Source organism: Pelodiscus sinensis, chromosome 4, assembly GCF_049634645.1.
Source record: "Pelodiscus sinensis isolate JC-2024 chromosome 4, ASM4963464v1, whole genome shotgun sequence".
In the NCBI taxonomy this organism is placed as follows: domain Eukaryota; kingdom Metazoa; phylum Chordata; order Testudines; family Trionychidae; genus Pelodiscus; species Pelodiscus sinensis.
The window spans coordinates 94,890,432-94,913,898 of NC_134714.1; positions in this window are offsets into that span (position 1 = coordinate 94,890,432).

Sequence of the window (23,467 nt, forward strand, 5' to 3'; positions counted from 1 at the left end):
GGATATAAATGTGGGGAGTGAGTCAGGGAGGTTCCTTTATTTCATTATAGTTTTATCAACATAAAAAAAACCCTGCCTACAGTAAACAAATACTATAGGGCAAAGGGAAAAAAAAAGATTGGGAGAATGATAGAAGAAATCCATTTTTAAAAGTTATGCTTCAGAGTTTTGTTTGCTTACTTTCAATATATAGTCTTGATCCTAGAACTGAGTAGGAGTTTTGCTATGAACTACCAGGAGAATAGAATTGGGTCCTAGAAGACTCCTACAAATATATTTTAAAACAGTTGAAATGAACAGTAGGGCAAGACAGACTAACTATAATATTGAATCAGACCAGAAGTATTAATAAATCGTGAGAAAGACCACATGGAAAGGTCCCCTATTCATGATAATTTTGGCAGCGGACAGATTCAAACAGGTGTCAGCTATGACTAAATATAAAATATATAGCTAGCTAAATAATGACTAATGCAGGCTCTGAAGTGTAGCATCACAAGGTTCTTGCATATGGACCCATACAGGAATAGTTTTCTTCCAATTACGTCTCCCATCTACATTAGCTTTTCCATACATTCGAATGGAATACATAATATAAAGTAGGCTAGTACTGTACACTTAGTTTACTCAATCAAAGTTAGTTCCTATTGTAATGGGGATAGTAAAAGAAAAGGGGGGCACATTTAAATACAGAGCCATGCATTTTATTTTTACCATTATTGAATGTGTTCTTTATCTTTCCTGTATAATCCTGATAAATAGGCAACAAAGAAGAGCAGTGCAAGTGTCAACAGCAGGTTGGTCAGAAGGCCTCAATGTCATATGTTTAAGTCATTTCCTGAAATATTCTTTCTGAAAAAGTTAACTAAAATCAGGTGCATGTGACTACAGGGACTACAGGCAGTCCCCGGGTTACGTACAAGATAGGGACTGTAGGTTTGTTCTTAAGTTGAATCTGTATGTAAGTCGGAACTGGCATCCAGATTCAGCCGCTGCTGAAACTGATCAGTTTCAACAGCGGCTGAATCTGGACACGAGTTCCAACTTACATACAGATTCAACTTAAGAACCCCAGGCATCCCCAAGTCAGCTGCTGCTGAAACTGATCAGCAGCTGATTCCAGGAAGCCCGGGGCAGAGCAACTCTGCCTCTGGCTTCCTGTAGTCAGTCGCTGGTCAGTTTCAGCAGCGGCTGACTTAGGGACGCCTGGGGCAGAGCAGCTCGGATGCTGCTGGGTTGGTCCAGTAGCGTGGCCGCTCCTCGGTGCTACTGGACCAACCCAGCAGCACCCTAGCTGCTCTGCCCCAGGCGTTCTGATTCAGCCGCTGCTGAAACTGATCATAAGCAGCTGAATCAGGACTCCTGGGGCAGAGCAGCTGGGGTGCTGCCGGGTTGGTCCAGTAGCGCCAAGGAGCGGTGCTGTGGGACCAACCGGCAGTGCCCCACCTGCTCTACCACAGGCCCCGGGCTTTGCTCCGCGTCTCCCTGGTCTGCTGGGGGGAGGCACTAACTGCGTCCCCCCCCAGCAGACCAGGGAGACGCGGAGCAAAGCGGCGGAGGACCCGGGCCGGACCGCGGCGCTTCCAGCTGATCAGATCCCTGAAGACCAGGGAGACGCTGAGCAAAGCGGCGGAGGACCCGGGCCGGACCCGCGGTTCTTCCAGATCAGCGCCGCGGGTCCGGCCTGGGTCCTCCACCACTTTGCTCCACGTCTCCCTGGTCTGCTGGCTCCCTCAGCAGACCAGGGAGACGGGGAGCAGCTTTTCTTGCCCCGGAGGAGGCGGTGGCGGGACCAGGCGTCCCGCCGCTCCAGTCCTCCGGGCGAGAAAATCTCTGTTCGTAACTGCGGATCCGACATAAGTCGGATCTGCGTAACTCGGGGACTGCCTGTACTGAGTTTTAAAAGATTGCAGGCTAGATTGCAACCTTCTTCCTGACATTGCTGAGCAGTTGTTGCATTGGCTTATGGAGGACTACTCAAGTGAGTAAAAATATGAATTGGGGATTCACAAGATGGCTATTTTTTGAGGTAAGAGTCTGTCCACTTCTTGGCAGTGCTTATGTTGGTATAGTGTATATTGAGGACTATTGAGCAAAATTAGGGTTGCCAGATACCTTCACAAAAAATCCCAAACACTGGAGGGAAAAAATTGGTTGAGCAAAAAAAAAAAAAAAAAAAAGTCGCTGTGCCCTTAAATTCCCATGCTCCCTGCTTCCCCCACTCCCGCCAGATATGGCAGGGCAAAAATGTCCCACTCGGCCTTCCATCCGAAAAAACCCAGAAAGTACAGACATTTTACATGTCCGGTATTTTCTGGTTTTTTTTTTACTGTACAGAAGACACAGTTACTGGGCTGTCTGGGTGAAAACCGGACACCTGGCAATCCTTTATAACACCTTTATAGACTGTGAGACAATTTGTATGGGGTGCAGCTGTGCCTGGATCCTTCACAATGCCTGCTTTTACAAAACAACTCCATTCAAAAATTCCTCTGTCCATCAGACACTTTATAGATTTAGTGGATTGCTCCAAGTTCCTCTCTGTCTCTACTGGTGTTATAGAATGACACTTTCCACAGGCTCATTTCATGACAGTGCCATGTGAAAAAGAAATATCAGTAGCTTGTAAAGCCGCATCTGAATCACTGCTGTCCTGGAGTGATCTACTATGAGAGTAGTGAATTCTCTGACTGGTTTCAAAGACCATGAAGCTTCTGGCATCTTTTACTGTGGAATCGTCATTTCTTATTGCTGTCCACAATGTTCTGTATAAAAAAAAAATGGTGATGGTCTCAGTTTACTGTCTACTAATTCATGTCTGTGTCACAGTCCCTATCATGATAGATAACACTCATGAGTAACCATGTTAGCAAAGAGGCCCCTACTTTGAATATTCATGCAGGATGAACAAGAAGTCCTATCCAACTCAGACTAGAAGCAAATTTTGCTAGGCAGCGAGGAGAATCTACACTCCTGCTGTCACTTATAGATCTGGTCTGTGGTCGCATGGAAGGCTTCAGATTCCAGGGTTGTTAATCTGACATTTTCCAGGAACACCAAATGTACTCAACACAAACTATTATTATTATTTGGTTTGAAATACACATCAGTTTCTAGTGCTGCCACTGCCAGCATTTTTCCACCAGCACAAAAGGAATAATGTTTCCTCTGTAACAGGGTTACAACTCGCTGCCCTAGTGCCTCCTGCTGGTCACACTGGGAATGAGCATTGTCCTCAGCAGGTCACCCCCTTCTGGCCAGAGTCTCACCCATCGTTGCTCTGTGCTTTCTGTGTGCGTTTGCTCTGGTCCCACATCGCTCCCAGGATCATGGCGTCCCCCGGCAGTGCCCACCACACTGGTCTCTCACAGCCTTTTAGGAGGTATCAACAGTCCGCAGCCTCAAACCTACCACTGTGACTGAGTGCAACCTCAGTCTAGCCCCTCACCTCCAGGGCAAGTTACAGCCCATAAAGTCCTCAAGGTGCAGTGCAAGGGGGTAGAGTGGACCTAGGCCTGCCCATTACTCTGGGTCCTTGGTAGCCTTGTCCTGCCCTCCTTCTCTTCCTTTCTACTTCCTCCTGTTCCCTGGGCCACTTCCCCTGTGATCCTTTGCACCATCCTGGCCCTTGCACCCCTGCAGCCTGGCTGGTATCAAGCTGGAGCCCGCGTAATACTGCTGTATCCCAAATGCTTCTCTGGGAACTAATTCTTCACCCTCCCCGGTCAGACCCTTATAACCAGAGCTGCTTCAACAAGCTGCCCCCTGATTGACTCCTTCTAAGAATCCTTTCCTCATTGGCTGGGACTCTGCTCAGGCTCCCACCAGCCTGCTTTAACCCCTTCCCTCCTGGAGTGGGGCAGCCACCCCACTACAGTCTCTCTCTCACCTTCCTGGGGCTTTGTACGTCTCCCGGCCTTACAATGCAATATCCCCAGTAACCAGCATGTCCAAAATGCCAGTACCTGTGTGTTGCTTTCTCTCCAAGGTTTATAAATAGGGTTGCCAGAGTCTAATCACACAAACCCAAACCCCTTTGCCCTGCCCCCTACTACAGCCCTTTCCCAAAGCCCCACTTCTTCCCTGAGGCCCCACTCCTTCCCTCTACCCAACCCTTACCACTTTCACCGGTGTGGAGCAAGGGATTGGGGTGTGGAAGGGGGTGAGGGCTTTGGGATGGGGATGAGGGGTTCAAAGTCTGGGAGGGGGCTCCAGGGTGAGCCTGAAACAGGGGGTTGGAGTGAAGGAGGGGGTGGAGAGCGTGGGCTCTGGAAGGGAGTTTGAGTGCGGGGGGGGGGGGGGGGCTCAGGGATGGGGCAAGAGGGGATGCAGGGTGCAGGCACCAGCTGGGCAGTGTTGATCTTAGTAGCACAACCAGACTAAAGCAGGCTCCTTGTATTACCCTGGCCCCACACCACTCCTGGAAGCAACCTGGCACATCCCTCTGACTCTATGGACGGCCCCTCTCTGCAGGCTCTTCCCCTGCAGCTCCTATTGGCCACAGATCCCCATTCCTAGCCAATAGGAGGTGCAGGATCAGCACTCATGGAGGGGTCAGTGCATGGAACCATATGCCCCCCTCAGGAGCTGGAAGGATGTACCAGCTGCTTCCAGGAGTGGTGGAGTGTCAGGGCAGGCAGAGAACCTGCTTTAGTCCAGCTGCACTGTCTGATTTTACTGGCCAAAAATCTCCCAGATTGGCTACCATACGCTCCAGGAGATAGAGTTTACTTGCAGAGACTCCAGGTGAAACCAAGAGGGTTAGCAACCCTACATTGACAACACTTACCAGTTATCCCAAAGCACTTTCTAAGCATTCACTTTTATTCTTAAGGCAAAAACAATACAGGCAATGGCTACGTCTACATTGGCCCCTTTTCCGGAAGGGGCATGGTAATTTTTGAAATCGCAATAGGGAAATGCGCGGGGGATTTAAATATCCCCCGCGGCATTTAAATAAAAATGTCCGCCGCTTTTTTTCGGCTTTTAGAAAAGCCGGAAAAGAGCGTCTACACTGGCCCTGATCCTCCAGAAAAGGGCGCTTTTTTCGGAGGATCGGGGCCAGTGTAGACGCTCTTTTCCGGCTTTTCTAAAAGCTGGAAAAAAGCGGCGGACATTTTTATTTAAATGCCGCGGGGGATATTTAAATCCCCCGCGCATTTTCCTACTTCAAAGTAGGAATAAGATCCTCCGGAAAAGGGCGCTTTTTCCGGAGGATCGGGGCCAGTGTAGACGCTCTTTTCCGGCTTTTCTAAAAGCCGGAAAAAAGTGGCGGACATTTTTATTTAAATGCCGCGGGGGATATTTAAATCCCCCGCGCATTTCCCTATTGCGATTTCAAAAATTACCATGCCCCTTCTGGAAAAGGGGCCAATGTAGACGTAGCCAATATGTATAAAACCCAACTAATGTTCCTATACGCAAGCTAAAATCTTAACAAAGGTCAATCATGAATTTTCTGGGGGCTGGTAGGCCAACATCTTTCCAATCCTTCTGTAAGAATTGGGGCTGTTGGATAGAAGGTCCTTTCTATCCATGGATCGGAAAGAAGGCTCTGAATCAACTTAAAAGTAGTCTTTTTAAGCCAAAAGCCCTTTCCTTGTTTTCCTTGTTTCTGGAAATCCAGTTTGAACTAGTATATGTGAATCTCCCCGGGTGCTACCTCTTAGGAATTATAGACAATAAGTGATTCATCTTAGTCTCCACCCCACACCCAAAAGAACTCTGGTAACCCTCCCCCATGGAGTAAAACACAATCATACATACAATCGTTGATCCACTGTGATACCCAAACGTAACCCAACATGTCCCCCAAAGATACTCATGTGATTGCAATATCTACCACAACATGAGCATAACTTTACTTATTTCCTGTATGGAAAATTTAGTTAGGGTATGTCTACATTTGAGATATTTTGAGATAGCCTATTTCAAATAGAGCGCTATTCCTGTGTCTTTGTTCCTCATGCAATGAGGTTTACAGGAAGCAGGAACAAGACGCCCATTATTTCAAATGTATTTTGAAATAACAGGCGTACTGTTAAGATGCGCACAACGCTGCTTCAGGATAACGTCTGCTATCCTGAAATAACACCGCTGTTGAGACGTACCTTTAGAGAACATTTCAAAAACTAAAACAGATCAGAGAAGGGGAGAAGACACTCAAGAAAAAGTGAAAAGAAAATTGAAAGTGGCACACTTCACTGCAAATGGTCTAGACATGCCCACATTCTTTGTTTCATTAACAGCTACTCTATACAACATGACACTTCAAAGGGGAAAAGATAAGTCCGCAAGAAAAGCTTTTTTTTTTTTCACTTTGGCACAATCCCATGTTGACCTTAATATCCTGTTTGGTTTTTAAAGCATAATTTTTTACCTCACAATAGGCAAGATGAACAAGGATGGTAAGTCCTAGTGAACCCTTTTCTGAGACTTATCACGGTAACTCTGCTAACACTTATGTTTAGCTGAGCAGCCAGGGTAGAGTTAGTTACTTTTATTGGTATCCCTTAGTTATAAGTATGAGCAAACTAGTAAATTGCCAAGAGCAGCCTTTTTTTAGGGAAAGAGGCCATGAACGTAAGCAAAGAGCAATTCCTAAAAGTTGTATGCCTTTAGTTCTGAGGTAATGTGCTGGTATTTTTGAAAGAGAAAGTGTTCAGAGGAAATGTTTAAGTAACATGCTGTCAAACATCTATAGTAAGTCATAAAGGTTGGCAGTGGAAAATGTTAAATCGACATTTGTTCATGACTAGCACTGAGGTGCTTTATTGTAAGAGAATGTCAGGTAAATAGAAGGAAAGGTTAAGGGGAGAGCTTTTCTTTTAATAGGTAAGGAAGAGTAAATATCTTAGTAAATCTTAATAGACTCATGAAATGTTCTGAGATTCCTGAAGTCAAACCAGCATAGGAAACTGGCTTATCATCATACCCCACATCTAGTCAAAGCTTAGGGATTGCATGTTGTTTTGTTCAAGTGAAACTATTTGGTGCTTTTTACAGACTCTTAGCTTTTGGGTTAGATTGTTCCTAGACCTGAATGGGTACGGAAGGGTGGAAGGAAATATCTTTTTCTATCTTTGTCTGAGTGTAAGAGCTAGTTATAATACTGGCCCTTGCTTTCCTAGTGCTCAGGATCTCAGGAGACTGGAATTCACAGCAGGACTAGCTTCATATCTTTTTTATCTTTAAAGCCCTCAGAGCCTGGCATATTATTTCTGAACTTTCTTGCATTCATTTTACATTGGTGTAAAGCTATTGATTCCACTAGAGTCACTCCTGATATACAGTATCAGAAGAGAATACATATTTCAGAAACTGAAAGAAATGCTTGCTATGAATCCCAGCATGTTTGAATACTTGGGAACCAGCCAAAGATACCTCTGGTCCTTTAACAATTTTCTCTGAGAACTCATGGAGGACAGGAGAGATCACAGAGGACTGGAAAGGCCCACTTTGGGAAAGCTGCTAGTGGACCCACACTGCTTTTTTTATTCAAAGGGTCCATAGCCACAGAGCCTCGCAGCTTCCATTGGCTCCGGTTCACCATTTCTAGCCAAGGGGAGCCATAGAAAGTGATGGCCTGGGCCACGTCACTTACCACGGCTCCTCTTGGCTTGAAACGGCAAACCAGAGCCAAAGCGACAGACCCTTTACATAAACAAATCATCACACGCCTGCTAGCAGCTTTCCCAAAGTAGGCCCAAAGCCTTCTTTGAGAAACACTGTAGTAGATAATGAAGAGATAAGTAACAGTCAACATGGATTTGTCAAGAAAAAAAATCATATCAAACCAATCTAATAGCCTTCTTTGACCAGGTAAGAAGTTTTGAGGATAGGCAAAAGCAATAGATGTGGTATAGCTTGACTTTAGGAAGTCCTTTGATCCTGACTCTCGTGACTTTCTCATAGTCAAACTAAGGAGATATAGCCTAGTCAAACCTACTATAAGGTGGGTACATAACTTATTGGAAAAGCTTCCTCTAAGTAGTTATCAATGTTTCACTGTCAAACAGGAAGGGAACATCAAGTGAGGTCCCGCAGGGATCTAGCCTGGGTTTGTTTTCTTTAACTATCTTCATAAATAACATCCAAGTGGGAGGGGAGGAAGCACTTTGGAGGACAAGATTCAAATTCAATATGATATTGATCAACTAGAAAAATGGTTTGAAATAAATAGGATGAAATGCAGCATGATAAATGCAAAGTACTACACTTAGGCTGTGTCTAGACTACAGAGTTTTTGCACAATTAAGTCCGTTTTTGTGCAAAAACTCATGGAGCGTCCACACATCAAGCGCGTTTTTGCGCAAAAAAATCTAAAGAACAGAGGGGTTTTTGTGCAATAGTTATTTTTTCTACAAGGAATAACTCCTTTTTGCGCAAGAGCTCAGGGTTTTTTGCGCAAAACGAGGCAATCGAAAAAAGCACAGGTGCCCTGGTGGCCATTCTGTAAATAGCAATCAGAGTTTCCTTTCGAGAGAGCATCCATGCAGTCTGGACACTGTCTTTTCCAAAAGTGCATCAGTTTTTCAATGCGCTTTTGCAGTGTGGATGCGCTCTTGTGCAAGAAATGTTTGCAGAAGAAGCCTGTAGTATAGATATAGCCTCAGGAAGGCACAATCAATTGTGCAAATACAAAATGGGAAAGGAAGGAGTACTGCAGAAAAGGATCTAGGGGATATAGTAGATCACAAACCAAATATGAATCAACAAAACAATACTGTTGCAAAAAAATTAATCATTGTTCTGGGATGTATTAGCAAGTGTGCAGTAAGCAAGACATGAGAAATAATTCTTCCGCTCTACTCAGCACAAATAAGGCCTGAGCTGAACTACTGTGATAATTCTGGGCACCACGCTTGTGGAAAGAAATGGACAAATTGGAGGAAGGCCAGAGAACAACAGTAATGATTAAAAGTCTGGAAAACATGATCCACAGAGAAAGATTGAATAAATTACATTTGTTTAGTCTGGAGAGCAGTAGACAGAGGGGGGACATGATAACAGTCTTCAAGTATGTAAAAGGTTGTTATAAAGAGGAGGGTGATAAAGAGAATGATTTATCTACTGAGGACAGGATAAGAATAATGACCTTAAATTTCAGCAAGGGAGATTTAGGTTAGATACAAGGAAAAATTTCCTCACTGTAAAGTAGTTTAGCACTGAGTTATCTAGGGAGATCATGAAATCACTAGCATTGAGGACTTTTAAAAGCAGGTTACAAAAACAACTGTTTTTGGGTTGGTCTAGATAACACTTAGTTCTGCCTCAGTGCAAAGCACTGGACTAGATTGCCTATCAAGTTCCTTTCATGTCCTACATTTTTATGAGTCTATGTTAGTTAATAGTCCACTTTAATATATAATAGAATGCTCGAACTGCTGAAAGCTTGTGGAAATGCGCCTAATACTGTTATGTCTGGCTTTTCTCTACATGGAAAATTCACTTCGTATCAGAAAAATAACAGCTTAAACAATATTGATTTTCTTTTTCTTTTTATACTTGAACAACTTATATATTTTGAGGCATTTTTTTATAGGTGGAAGCTTAGAAAGGGACCTTAAAGGCATAGTATAATTAGAAGAATGATAAAAACTTCAAGAGGAGAATATAATTGGTTCTGTAATGACTGCATCACTCATTTTTTTATTTTACATAAAACCAGTTTCAAATTAAATATTTTCATTCTTTGTGGTCAGCAGAAAGTTGCTTTATTAAAGAAATAGGTAGCAGAAGTGACTGCTTTATGTACAGCTGCAAAACTTGCTTACAATAATTGCCCTTTTTTTCTTATATGAAATAACTTTTGTGGAGCTATTAGTATAAAGGTGGCCATTTAAATAAGTATTATTGAGGCATAAAGTGAATAATGGGCACTGTTCAGGCTTCTCTAAGGAATAAAGTGAAGGAAACAACGGAGCTACTAAAAGTTGTACAGAATAGACACAAAGATGCCGTGAGAACAGCCGTTCCCAACATGGTCTGTGAAGGAAGCCTTTAGTCTCCTAACTAAAGGACTAATCCATCACTACTGCTCAACACCTCTCAGGATGAAGCCCCAAACATTTTTACAAGGTTCTTCAGATAGTTGAACTCTGTTACAGTTTGTATTTATGTTAATGAAAAGGGCAAATTGTTAGCTTTCTTCTCTGCACGCTGCTTCAGAAACCATTAATCAGAAATGTAGAAGAGACAATTAACTCTGAGCATCCTGTTAACTTAGCCTTTGAACTACTCTTGGCAATATAAAAATGGAGAATGTGTGTATTAAACATATAGTTACAAAAGCAATATAGACTTTATTTCATAGAACCATTGTATAAATCTAGAACATTTATGCCCTATTTGAATAAAACAACACATTTAAGGAAGGCATTGGTTCCTGGTAAAGCAAAGCGATTAGCTTAGGAACATAGCTAAGCGTCTTGAAAATGTGTGTATTCAGCAGCATGTTGTATGCATGTGAGACATGGGTGATAATGAAAGATTCAAAGAGAATGATATTGGCATTTGAGAGGAGTTGTTATAGAAAGATCCTGAGAATAAGATGGATGTAGAAGGTCACCAACGAGGAATTATATAGGAAGATACAGCCGAAAGAAAACCTACCACAGAAGGTTATACAGTGGGAGTTACAGTGATTTGGGCATATCTGCAGAATGAATAACGAGCAAAAAGTCAAGACCTTGGTATTTGGCATAATGGATGGTCCCAATAGGAGAGACAGACCCCACAGAGAATGGGGAGATGATACAGAAGATTGGTGCAGAGCTAGTCTACAGAAACTAAGCCATTCCGCACTGGACAGGGAACGATGGAAGGAAATAGTGAGGGAAGCATCGGACACCAACGGACGTTGACACCATGGTTGTTGTTGTTGATGATGATGATGATTGGTTCCTGGTGCCCAGAACACATTACTTGTAGGTCAGGATATATGGATTTTTCTGGTTCTACAGCTAATATCCTATGTGCCCTTAGGCAAGCTATTTTATGTCTCAGTTTCCACTTTCTATAAAATGCAGATACTATTTATTACCTCACAATAATGTAGGAGGATTATTAATGTTTATAAATAATCCAAGATCCTTGGTTGAAGAGGAAAGGAGCTGGAGTAATATTATTTTTTTAAAGAGTCCTCTACCAGCACATTTCCCAACCGATTTGGAACTTGTAGTGCTAGCTAGAGGCAAACACATGTAATGCATATATAACCCAGGCTAATAATATAGGTCTTTTGTCTAGTAGATGGCCCATAAAAAAGAAGTTAATGGGTTAACTACAAACTACTTAGCTCAAGTGATAGACTTTTGTTCCTAGCTCAGAAAGTCCAAAGTTCAGATGCTGCTGCTAAGATAAATGTGTCTGTTATACTATGCAAACCTTACCACAATCTAACTTAAACCTAATTTTCTAGAGTGAAATCCTGGCACCAATATAGCCAATGGAAGTTTTGTCATGTCTTCAGTAAGGCCCAGGTTTGGTCCTGAACTGGGTTTCCAGTAGAACTGGCTTATACAGATTTTTTTAATATACACAGAAATTCAGAGAAGTTTATTTAACTCCTCTTAATTTGTTACCTCAGTTATAGTTTAAAGTTTACATAGAATTGTTGATATAAAAGACTGAGACATTAATTATTTGCATAATGCAACTATTTTTTAATGTACAGTTCAAATTAGAGTTCAGCAAATTATCTGAACAATGTATTCATTAAATTGAGAATCCTTTTCTACACATGGAATATCCGCAAACAAACTATGAAACCTCCTGTTTATTCATTATGTGAGTTCACTGGGTGACATTATTTTTACACTTTTTACTCTATGGACTGTGAGTGGCAAGCACTTCTGATTTAAACTCAATTGTTTTGCATGAAATGTTAAAATTTACTTTCCATTAACTTTTATGCCAATAAAACTTGATCATTCCGTGTACCTGGAAAAAAAATCACAAAAATTGAGGCAAACATGGGTGAGATGATTGCATTTAGCATTTATATGATTGCCCAAGAAAATGTGTTTGAATTATTCTCAAATTTCCAACTGATGTGTAATGTTTATTGGACTTTTCATCCAGCCATGATTAAACTGATATCAGGCTTGGTCAATGTAACAATCTGAGTGTATTTATAATTTAATAAATTCCAAGGAAAACCAGGATTATAAAGAGCCTGCAGAACGTTTGTTTTTCCATTTGTAGAGTATAAATCCACAAAGTGGAAAAAGTTTTCTGAAAATTCAGCTGTTGGATCCTTTCTGGTTACATCAGCCACCTGTATATACTTATGTGTGCTTGATGCTGAAGTTAGTAATATTAAACGAGAAACCAGGTTGCTATTATAATCACATATTTATCTTCTGGCTCTTCCTTCCCCTACCTATCTTAGGCTACGTTTACACTGCAGCACTATATCGGGACATAGGAGGTATCCAAAAATAGCTATTCTATTTTATTCTATAAAATAGCTATTGTCTTTTGAGCATGCCTGTTATTTCAAAATATAACAGGCTCACTATTCCGACATCCCTATAAACATCACTTCACAAGGAGTAAGGGACATTTCAGTATAGCGATTTATTTTGAAATTTGGTGCTGTGTAGACAGAGCCATATTTCTAACAAAGGGTATGTCTACACTACCACCCTAGTTCAAACTAGGGTGGTTAATGTAGTCATTCGAAGTTGCAAATGAAGCCCAGGATTTAAATATCCCAGGCTTCATTTGCATTTTCCCAGGTGCTGCCATTTTTAAATCCCCGTTAGTGCGGACTCCGTGCCCGCGGCTACACGCGGCATGGAGTAGGTAGTTCAAATTAGGCTTTCTAATTCGAACTACCGTTACTCCTCGTGGAACAAGGAATGAGGTGTAATGGTAGTTCGAATTAGAAAGCCTAATTCAAACTACCTACTCCGTGCTGTGTGTAGCCGCGGGCACGGAGTCCGCACTAATGGGGATTTAAAAATGGCGGCGCCCGGCAAGATGCAAATGAAGCCCGGGATATTTAAATCTCGGGCTTCATTTGCAACTTCGAATGACTCCATTAACCACCCTAGTTCGAACTAGGGTGGTAGTGTAGACATACCCTAAGATATTTAAAAATTATCTTGAAATAAGCTACGCAATTTGCAAAGCGCAAATTGTGTGACTTATTTCAAGGTAAGGGTGCTGTGTAGATGCATGCTTAGGCACATATGGACCTCTTACCTTAGCTCACAATCCCTAATACCCCACAAATACCTCACAATCCTTAATGTATTTTATCCTCACAATACCCCTATGAAACAGATTATTTACAGATTTAACCATTTTACATATGGGAAACTGAAGCACAGCAGGTCTAAGAGACTTCTCCACAATCACACAACACTTCTATGGCAAAGTAGGGAATCAAAGTACTGCCATCTCAAGATTGTGAAATTTATTATATGGTATAGCAATAAAGCATTTGTATGTAATGTGATTAAATGCATTCTTCAAAAGCAAACTTACATGATACGTTCTCCAAATGTTTGTCCATATGAATACCTGGAGAACATACTCGTTATTCCAAAGGAATCTGAAAACAGATTGCTTTAAATGTATGACTTTGCAAACTGATATGGAAACAGATGGGTGAAGTGTGAGGATAAGACATTTTAAAGCTGTGTGAATACACTTTTGCTCTAGTATGTGGAACTTTTTAGTCAAGGAAGGAAGGAATAAATGTAGGGTATAGAATGAATTCTTAAGAATATCCATCCTTTGGTATTCAAGTCTCTTTCCCCATTTAAGATCACTCTATGTAACATTGCAGGGAATTCTTATTTGGTGCTGAGTTTATCAATAAAGCTTAAATGTATATACCTCAATCTCATTTCTTTGATTTAAAGAGCTTCCGGGTGAGTTAATCAGGATAAAGATCCAGATGTTATCTTTGGACTGGGCTAAAAGAAAACTGTGGAACCAGACAATTGAACTTTGGAAGATTAAAAGGGCCAGGCCCTCTTTTACTGGATGGTAAAAGAGGTAGGAAGCTAGCAGCTAGTTACTCATAGTTATGTTTCCAATTCTGCCACTAGTTTCCTGACAGCTTCATGAACCTGTTAGGGCCACATTTTAGTCAAAAATACTTACCTCACTGGACTATTCCTTTGCCAGTTCATACCTGTGGGAGGCTGAACAAGTTCACTGTGAGATTTAATTGAGAAGACACCATCAATTTGAAATATTGTCAATTTAAAATGTTCAGTTTTAAATCTAGACAATTTCTTGTTGACTTCAGTGGAGCAAAGCTCTTCTCCACCTGCTAAGAATCAAGACCCATATTTGAGTTTAATTGAAAATAGTTTCATATTGAACCAGTCTTCCTCTATAAGGGAAAAAAAGGATGTCCAAATAATCATACCATTACATTCTTTCAGCAGAAATGTCACTTAGATTTCTTACTTTTTGTATGCCAGAAAATTTTCTCAAAGTATTTTTCTTAAGATAAATGAACATACTCATCATAGTTTCCTGATGCCTGTTAAGTCTTTGTGTGAAATACTTCATGAAGAAATATGTAAATATTTTGACTGGTTGTGCCATTATTTTCAGAGTGTGTTGCAGATGACACATGGATGTATCAGGATGAAGCTGTGGCAGCAGAAACCATGCAAGAGTTTGTTAATGTTTTTAGAATTATTATTATTATTTGTTAATGGAGCCAACCCAGTCAATGAAAAAGCACCCCTTATATAAATAGAAAAGAAGCATAACACATATCTTGCACAGACATATTAAGGTTAACAGGCCTATGGCAGAGATATTTTAAGACATCATTTATAACATAAGAAGAGACATATATGGTAACAAATCTAATGGAACTGCTTGTACTTTTATCTATGCTTCTGGGCACCAGAGGTGTTTAAAAAAAGTTTAATGAACAGGAGATACTTGCCAAAGACATGTAAAGAGTAACATAGTGCCTAAAGATGTTTAAGGCACTGGTACACAGTTCAGTCAAATCATATATAATATATATGATCCAGGATTTATTCCTTGAATAGTAATACCTACTTTATCTTTTTGAGAATAAAGTACTAAATACACATTGTCCTTCATTGTAATAACATATTTCAGCTTCAAGGGCTGTATACAACCTTTTGGTTTCTATATCTACAGCATCAGTGAAATGTAGCATCTTTTAACCGAAGAGTTGCAACTACCCAGCTTGATATTAGAATTGGAAGAAATCCCAACTTTTAAAATATGATAGACTCTTGAATGCTCATACATACCGGTTAAGGTTTCAGTTTTTAAGGTCCTATCCAATAGACAGCGACACAGTAACATACATAACACTTAGTTTATCTACTTTGGAAAGAGAAAGGATTATTTTGAAATCCTTGTAGCTGAGTCAGGAGTCCCTATGCTCAAAGTCCCTATCTGCCTGTGAAGAACTCATGCAAGTAAAAATATGGAGACAAGTGTTTTAAAATGATTCCTAGAGACCAGAAAGGATCTCTTCTCATCAGACCGTCATAAATTTTTAAAGCCATAAGAGACCATGACAATCATGTAATCTGACCTCCTGTATAACTCAGGCCAGAGAGTTTCACCAAGTAATTACTACATCAAGTCCATAGCTTTTGTTTGAGCTGCAGCTTATCCTGTAGAAAGATAACCAGTCTTGATGTAAAACTTCAATGGATGGAGAATCCACCACATACTGGTAGGCTGCCGCAAAAACTGTTAAGAATGTGCATCTTATTTCTAGTGTAAAACTATTTAGTGTCAGCTTCCAGACCCTGGATTCTGTTATGCCTTTTCTGCCACTTTCAGAAATCCCCTCCCCATGCAGCTTCTTGCAGACTGTGATCAAATCACCTCTCAGTCTGAATTATGTGTTAAGTATCTTAATATAAGGCACTTTCCCAGATTTTAGATTATTTCTGTAGCTCTTGATTGAACCTTTTACTATTTTTCAACAGTCTTTTTCAAGTGTGGTTACCAGAACTGGATGCAATAGTCCAATAACAGTCTCAGGAATGCCATATATATATAGGTAATGCATCTCCCTTTTCCTATTAGATATTCCCCTTTTTATATAGCCAAGTATCATATTAGAGCATCGCATCAACAGCTTATATGCAGTCGGCTCAGTAGGTCTTGTGTTGCCACCTCACTTCTTGTTGGTTTGTTCTTTTGTATCTTTCAGTTTTAGAATAGGAATTGGCAATTAGATTGTAATGATTTTCTGGCCTTCTTGTATATTATGGCCCTGGTTCAGAAAACCATGCAAACACATGCTTAACTTCAATTATAGATTTCAATGGGACTTATGAACATGCTTAAAGTTAAGCCCATGGTTAAATGCTTTCCTGCATTGGTGTTTATAGGTAAAGATGTTTGTGGTGCAATATTTAATTTCTGTTTTATAATCCAACCTCATTGTAAGGAATTAATATGTGAATGATAAAGATGATCAAATAATGGAAAATGTGTTCCCACAAATAGTCATTTGCAAATGGACTTGTTGATTATCAGTGAGTCTACAATGCAATAGGGGTCTGACTATGGTGTGGTGTGGATGTATATGGACTAGCTTTAATCTATCTAAGTAATCTAAATACTGGAGCGGTGAAGCTACAGCAGCAATGGCTTCCAGTGGGCTAACCACCCAAGAAATTGCCCAGGGCTACAGATGGGCTTTTATAGCCGACACTAAAGTCTCTGCTGCTCTGGTTTCATAACTACTGATTCCTGATCTAGCTAGATTCAATTTAATGAGTCATACTCAATGATTGCAATGTCAACAAACCCCACGCCTGTAACTCGTGCATGTTTGACTTCCACAAATATTAAAATAGCAGAGAGCTGCCAAAATTTTAATACATTATCATTTAATTTAATTTTGCTATATGTGAAATAAAATCCTACTTCCCCTTTCAAAAGATCCATTGATTTCATATCTTCTGAACACTTGGGATAGATCCTCACTTGGTGTAAATCAACATAGTCCCATTGAAGTTGATTTACATCAGCTGATGATGTGGCTTCATGGAGGGAGACCAAAATGATTAGGGGGCTGGAGCACATGAACTATGAGGACAGAATGAGGGATTTGGGTTTGTTTAGTCTGCAGAAGAAAAGAGTGAGGGGGGATTTGATAGCAGCCTTCAATTTTCTGAAGGGAGGTTCCAAAAAGGATGGGGAGAGGCTGTTCATAGTAGTGACGGATGGCAGAATGAGGAGCAATGGTCTCAAGTTACAGTGGGACAGGTCTAGGTTGCACATTAGGAAAAGCTATTTTACTAGGAGGGTGGTGAAGTACTAGAACGGGTTACCTAGGGAGGTGGAATTTCCATCCCTGGAGGTTTTTAAGTCTCAGCTTGACAGGGCCCTAACTGGGTTGATTTAGTTGGGATTGGTCCTGCCTTGGGCAGGGGGCTGGACTTGATGACCTCCTGAGGTCTCTTCCAGCTCTTTGATTCTATGACTATGGGACATATTTTCAGACAGACTTCTATTCAGCCTTAACATGTGCACCTGAATACAGTGCATGTGCATACCTACATCTGGACTTTGCTGGAGTTTAGAGATCTGCTTAACCAGTAAAACTCTGGTATAGATGTGGATTTTGAATACCACAAAGTATCAGAATATTGGGGTTTGCTTCAAGCCTGGATTTAAGATGTATTAATTTGTTCTGAGAGTGGTCTCATTCTGTTTGAAACTTCTCTCTAAGCTGTAGTTTTATCCCCTTTCCTTGTGCTCAAAGAAGAATTTCATTTTATTCAGCAGTTATTGTGGTTGAAGAAAGAAGTTGAAAGAGGAGAGCAAGGTTGCAAACAAACATTTGTACCTGAGAGTAGGCTCTTTGCAAGTTTTTTTGTTACAATGACCATGGCCAGACCATGTTTAAAGCAAAGTAGTAGAAGAGAAATACTGAAGAATCTTCTGTCAGGTACTTCTGTGTATTAATGTGCAAGCATAGTCCTTCCATAGGACATCAAAGACATTTTCTTCATAAACATTCACCATATCATCCAAGAAGATAACCACTGTAAACACAGAGATACGAAACTGGTTGTTTATTTTTCTGTTGAATCACCTCATTCATCTCCTTGACGTTTTGCAGCCTGTTTGGTTCCCTTTTTGCTTTCTACGCTGGTTAGGTATACATTGCAGAAGACTGAATTTTCTATTCAAAATGGCTTTTCTTAGTGTTCTCTGGTCTCCAAAAATAAGTTGCTTTTCTTTTCTCACCTAGTCTAATTCCTGAATAGGAGATGTTATGTTTGCACTGATTCGCTATACATACTGAGGGAAGTGGATCATTTAAAAAAAGCAATCAGGTTCCCACATTTTATCTATCATCATGGATCTTCCTGTATTAAAAGTTTTTCTTCACTGACCAATTAATGGCATATTTATTGTAAAATAAGTGTTCTGGACATATTTTTAAGTAAATAAGTGTTAAAAATGTTGGGCTTTCTTAAAGACCAATTATCTTTTTAAATTTTCAATATTTTACATTCTATTCTGGATATTTTTACAAATAAAGAAGAAAAATAACAAACAAAAATATCTTAAAAGTATAATAAAATACAATTGCACATGGTTCTGGAAGAGGCTTATCATATATTGAGGGAATTATATTCTGATGTTTTCTAGCCAATGCTTTTGTGCTGTCTGGTAGATTTGAATGGAGAATAGTTCTGAACTATTTTATTTCTTCTATTATAATCAAACATTCAACTCAAACCAGCCCTGTGAATTAACCCTGACATTTTCAGAAGATGAAAGTTCCATGAGTGAAAAATGTTTGTCTTGGCTGACCAAGACACAGTGGCTACGTCTAGACTAGCATGATTTTACACAAATGCTTTTAACGGAAAAGTTTTTCCGTTAAAAGCATTTGCGGAAAAGAGCGTCTAGATCAGCACGGACGCTTTTGCGCAAAACACTTTTTGTGGAAAAGCATCCATGCCAATCTAGACGCGGTTTTGCGCAAGAAAGTCCCGATTGCCATTTTCGTCATCAGGGCTTTTCTGTGCAAAACAGTTTTTAGCTGTCTACACTGGCCCTCTTGTGCAAAAACATTTCCGGAAAAGGGCTTTGCCCGAACGGGAACGTCAAAGCATTTGCACAAGAAGCACTGATTTCAGACAGTAGAACATCAGTGCTTTTGTGCAAAATCAAGCGGCCAGTGTAGACAGCTGGCAAGTTTTTGCGCAAAAGCGATTGCTTTTGTGGAAAAATTTGCCAGTCTAGACGCAGCCAGTGTTTTTCAGTTCTTCATTTATAAATGGGAATAACAGTGCTTTTCCCCTCACCACCTTTTATCTGTGCTAGACTGTACATTTTCTGGGCCACAAACTGTCTCATTATGTGTTTGTATAGCTCTTAGCACAATGGAGGTTGGATCTTGGTTGAGACTTCTATGAATTTCTGTAATGGTAACAATAATTCATCACTCGATTTCATCTGCTAGGTCAAATGAAATGAAAGGAAGCCCCTCTGATTCTGCCTGCTAGATTCCAAATCCAGATGATGTACCCCAAAAGAAGGAATAACAGCTCTTAATGATATTACTTTTAGTACAGGACAATATGTATACAACAGGCACCTACCAGAATTCTCAAAGAACACACTGAGAGTGTTCTGTCTTACTCATAAGTATAATCACAAATATTTCAGACATCAAACAGCTCCATTTGCCAAAAATCAAAACACTCTAGCACTTATTTAATCTGTTCTGCCCTTCAGCGCATGTGGCAGGCTGCAGGGAAAAAGATTACGCCAACGGTTAGGGTATGTCTACACTGCTACCTTAGTTCGAACTACGGTGGCTAATGTAGGCATTCGAAGTTGCAAATGAAGCCCAGGATTTAAATATCCAGGGCTTCATTTACATCTTGCTGGGTGCCACCGTTTTTAAATCCCCATTAGTGCAGACTCTGTGCCCGCGGCTACACGCGACACGGAGTAGGTAGTTCAAATTAGGCTCTCTAATTCGAACTACCATTACTCCTCGTGGAACGAGGTGTACCAGTAGTTCGAATTAGAGAGCCTAATTTGAACTACCTACTCCGTGCTGTGTGTGGCCGCGGGACGGAGTCCGCACTAAGCGGGATTTAAAAATAGCAACACCTGGGAAAATGCAAATGAAGCCCAGGATATTTAAATCCCGGTCTTCATTTGAAACTTCGAATGCTTACATTAGCCACCCTAGTTTGAACTAGGGTGGCAGTGTAGACACACCCATAGGGTATGTCTACACTACAAAGTTAGTTCGAACTAACGTCCGTTAGTTCGAATTAACTTTAATAGGCGCTACACTAGCGCTCCGCTAGTTCGAATTTGAATCGAACTAGCGGAGCGCTTAGTTTGAACTAGGTAAACCTCATTTTACGAGGACTAACGCCTAGTTCGAACTAGCTAGTTTGAACTAAGGGCTGTGTAGCCCTTTAGTTCGAACTAGTGGGAGGCTAGCCCTCCCCAGCTTTCCCTGGTGGCCACTCTGGCCAACACCAGGGAAACTCTATGCCCCCCTCCCGGCCCCGGACCCCTTAAAGGGGCACGGGCTGGCTACGGTGCCCGTGCCAGGTGCAAGCCTGCCAGCACCCAGCCAGCAGACCCTGCACCTGGTACGGCACAGAGCCACCCACCCGATGTCCCCCAGCCCACCCCCTCTTCCCGGGACCAGGCTGGCGGCTCCCGGGAGCTTGCCCTGGACCGCAAGAGGCGGGCACCTTCCTGGGCTAGTGCGGACATCATGGACCTCGTCCACGATCTCCGCACTAGGCACAGGAAAGTGGCCGGCTAGGACAGGAGAGCTGCCAGCCTGGCCACCCAGGAGCAGGTTTGCATGAAAATCAAGACGGTCCACTGAGACCCCCGACCCTGAGCCCTGAGCTTACAATGGCCATCCTGGGTCAGACCAAAGGTCCATCTAGCCCAGTAGCCTGTCTGCCGACAGCGGCCAACACTAGGGACCCTGGAGGGGATGGACCGAAGACAGTGACCAAGCCATTTGTCTCGTGCCATCCCTCTCCAGCCTTCCACAAACTTTGGGCAGGGACACCACTCCTACCCTCTGGCTAAGACTACTCCATGGACCCAACCTCCATGACTTGATCTCACTTCCCTTTCAACTCTGTTCTAGTTGTAGCCTTCACAGCCTCCTGCAGCAAGGAGTTCCGCAGGTTAACTATTTGCTTTGGGAAGAACAACTTTCTCTTACTAGTTTGAAGCCTGCTACCCATTCCTTTCCTTTGGTGTCCTCTAGTCCTTCTTTATGGGAACTCATGAAGAACTTTTATGAATGCACCCTCTCCACCCCACTCCTGCTTTTAGAGACCTCTATCCTGTCCCCCCTCCGTCTCCTCTTTTCTAAGCTGAACAGTCCCAGTCTCTGTAGCCTCTCTTCATCTGGGACCTGTTCCCAACCCCTGATCATGTTAGTTGCCCTCCCCTCTCCCAGCCTTTCTCTTCCCCTCTCCAACCTCCTTTTCCCAGTCTCCCCCAGTTTTGTTCAATAAAGACAGAGTCAATGTTGGAAGAAACATTATCTTTATTTTGTACATCAATAAGAAGGGGGGCTAGGGAAGGGTAAGTGGAAGGAGGTGAGGGAGGAATGGGGTACGAGCCCCCGATTGGGAGGACTGGGCTGGCTCTGCGGGCTTCTGTGGGTGGAAGCTCTCCTGCAGCCCCCCAATTGCCCCCTCTCCCCAGATGGCAGCCTGCGGCAAGTGCAGCCGGGCTGATGGCCGAGTGGTGTGATGTGCCCAGTGTGGGTACTCCGGGCACTCCAAGCCAGAACTTCTTTGCAAGCGGGGCACCCCTGAGAACTGTGTGTCCGGGGTGGGGGTCGGGACCCTTTAAGCACAGCCCTCGGCTAGCCTGAGACAGCATCTCCACGCTCTAAGTCCTCCTCTGATGCCCTGCCGGCACTGCTTCCGGCCATCCTCAAGCCCTGTTCAGAGTCCACTCAATGTGGACTTGCTAGTTCGAATTAGCAAAACGCTAATTCGAACTAGTTTTTAGTTCTAGACGCGTTAGTTCGAATTAGCTTAGTTCGAATTAACTAATTCGAACTAAGTTAGTTCGAACTAGCGCTGTAGTGTAGACGTACCCTTAGAGAGTAGGGAGAGTCTGCAGCCTTGAGTTCTATCCGCTGCTCTGCAGCTGATCTAGTGAGAAATCTTTCATTGCACTTCTCTGGTCCCCCATATTTTCATCTGCGAACAGGGGATACCACTGATGTATTTCAAAAGGATTTTAGGATCCTTGCTTAAGGTTTGTTCAGAAACTGCTTTGATGCCCTTACGTTATTGATACTATAGGGCAAATCCAGCATCTGGCTTCACAGATACAGTGCTCCCACTGACAGTGGAGCTAGAGCTATACCTCTGCACAAAGGAGGAAAGAGCTGCTTGAGGAGTGGGTGTATAGATATATGAACCCCAGGACTCTTTTGTATCAGGACTCCTTTGTAGTAGCACCCAGGGCATGGGCAACCTAGAAAAAGTGGGCCATAGGACATGGGGTTAGAGACCTGAAGTGTTCCTTATGGAGTGAGGTCCTTCCAGGTTGGGGGAGAGCATTTTGTCCTTTTCTCTCTTCCAAAGATGCTCAGTGCACAAATGCTACTTAGGGTGAAGCTTTGGAGTTGGCCCTATGTAAGTGCAGAATTGTGAGTGTGTTTTTCTTTCTATGGACATTATCATGATTTTTTATGAGAGATCCACTTTTTAAAAAAGCTTACACTTTCAGATACATATTCATTAATGTAAAGACTTAATTGAGAGACATGTAGTAAACCCATTACATGACCAGGAACCAATTTTTTTCTAAGAAGCAATGTTCAAAGTTCTGTGCTAAGTAGCAGCAAAAGCGCCTTGAGGTTTCATCTTCAATCCCTGTTATAAAATGAATGAGTCATGTTAGGTAATTTGGCTTTGGTGGAAGTTGTGAAGAAGGAAAAGAAGATCTTTCTGAGTTGGATTGCAGTACATTGGCTCATTCCCTTTTCAAAGACATTATACTGGAAGGCAAATGTCACTGACAATACTACTCTCATGAATAAGGTTAGTATATGTACAAAATAAAGTTAAGATACAACTAGTAACTGGTTCTGACAGTTTTGCACAAGCCCCAGTCAGTGAATTTAAGTGATAGTCTTTTCTCAGTGTGCCAAAGCACAAAAATGCAGAAGAAAATTAGAGAAAATTCTCCCCTATGAGCAGGGAGATTCCATTATCACAATAAATTCAGCTAACATGAGAACAAATGACACCTTTCTCCTCCCCAAACATTAGTCCTTTACATTTCCCTTCTGTCTTGTTACTGTGCTGTAAGGACACAGGAAGTGAGAATACTGCTGCCCCTGATGATGATACAACTTCATCAACTTAAATATATAGACTCCAGACAGTCTCCATCTTGCAAGTTACTACACAAGGGATGAAAAGTGACTGAGGACAAGGGACCA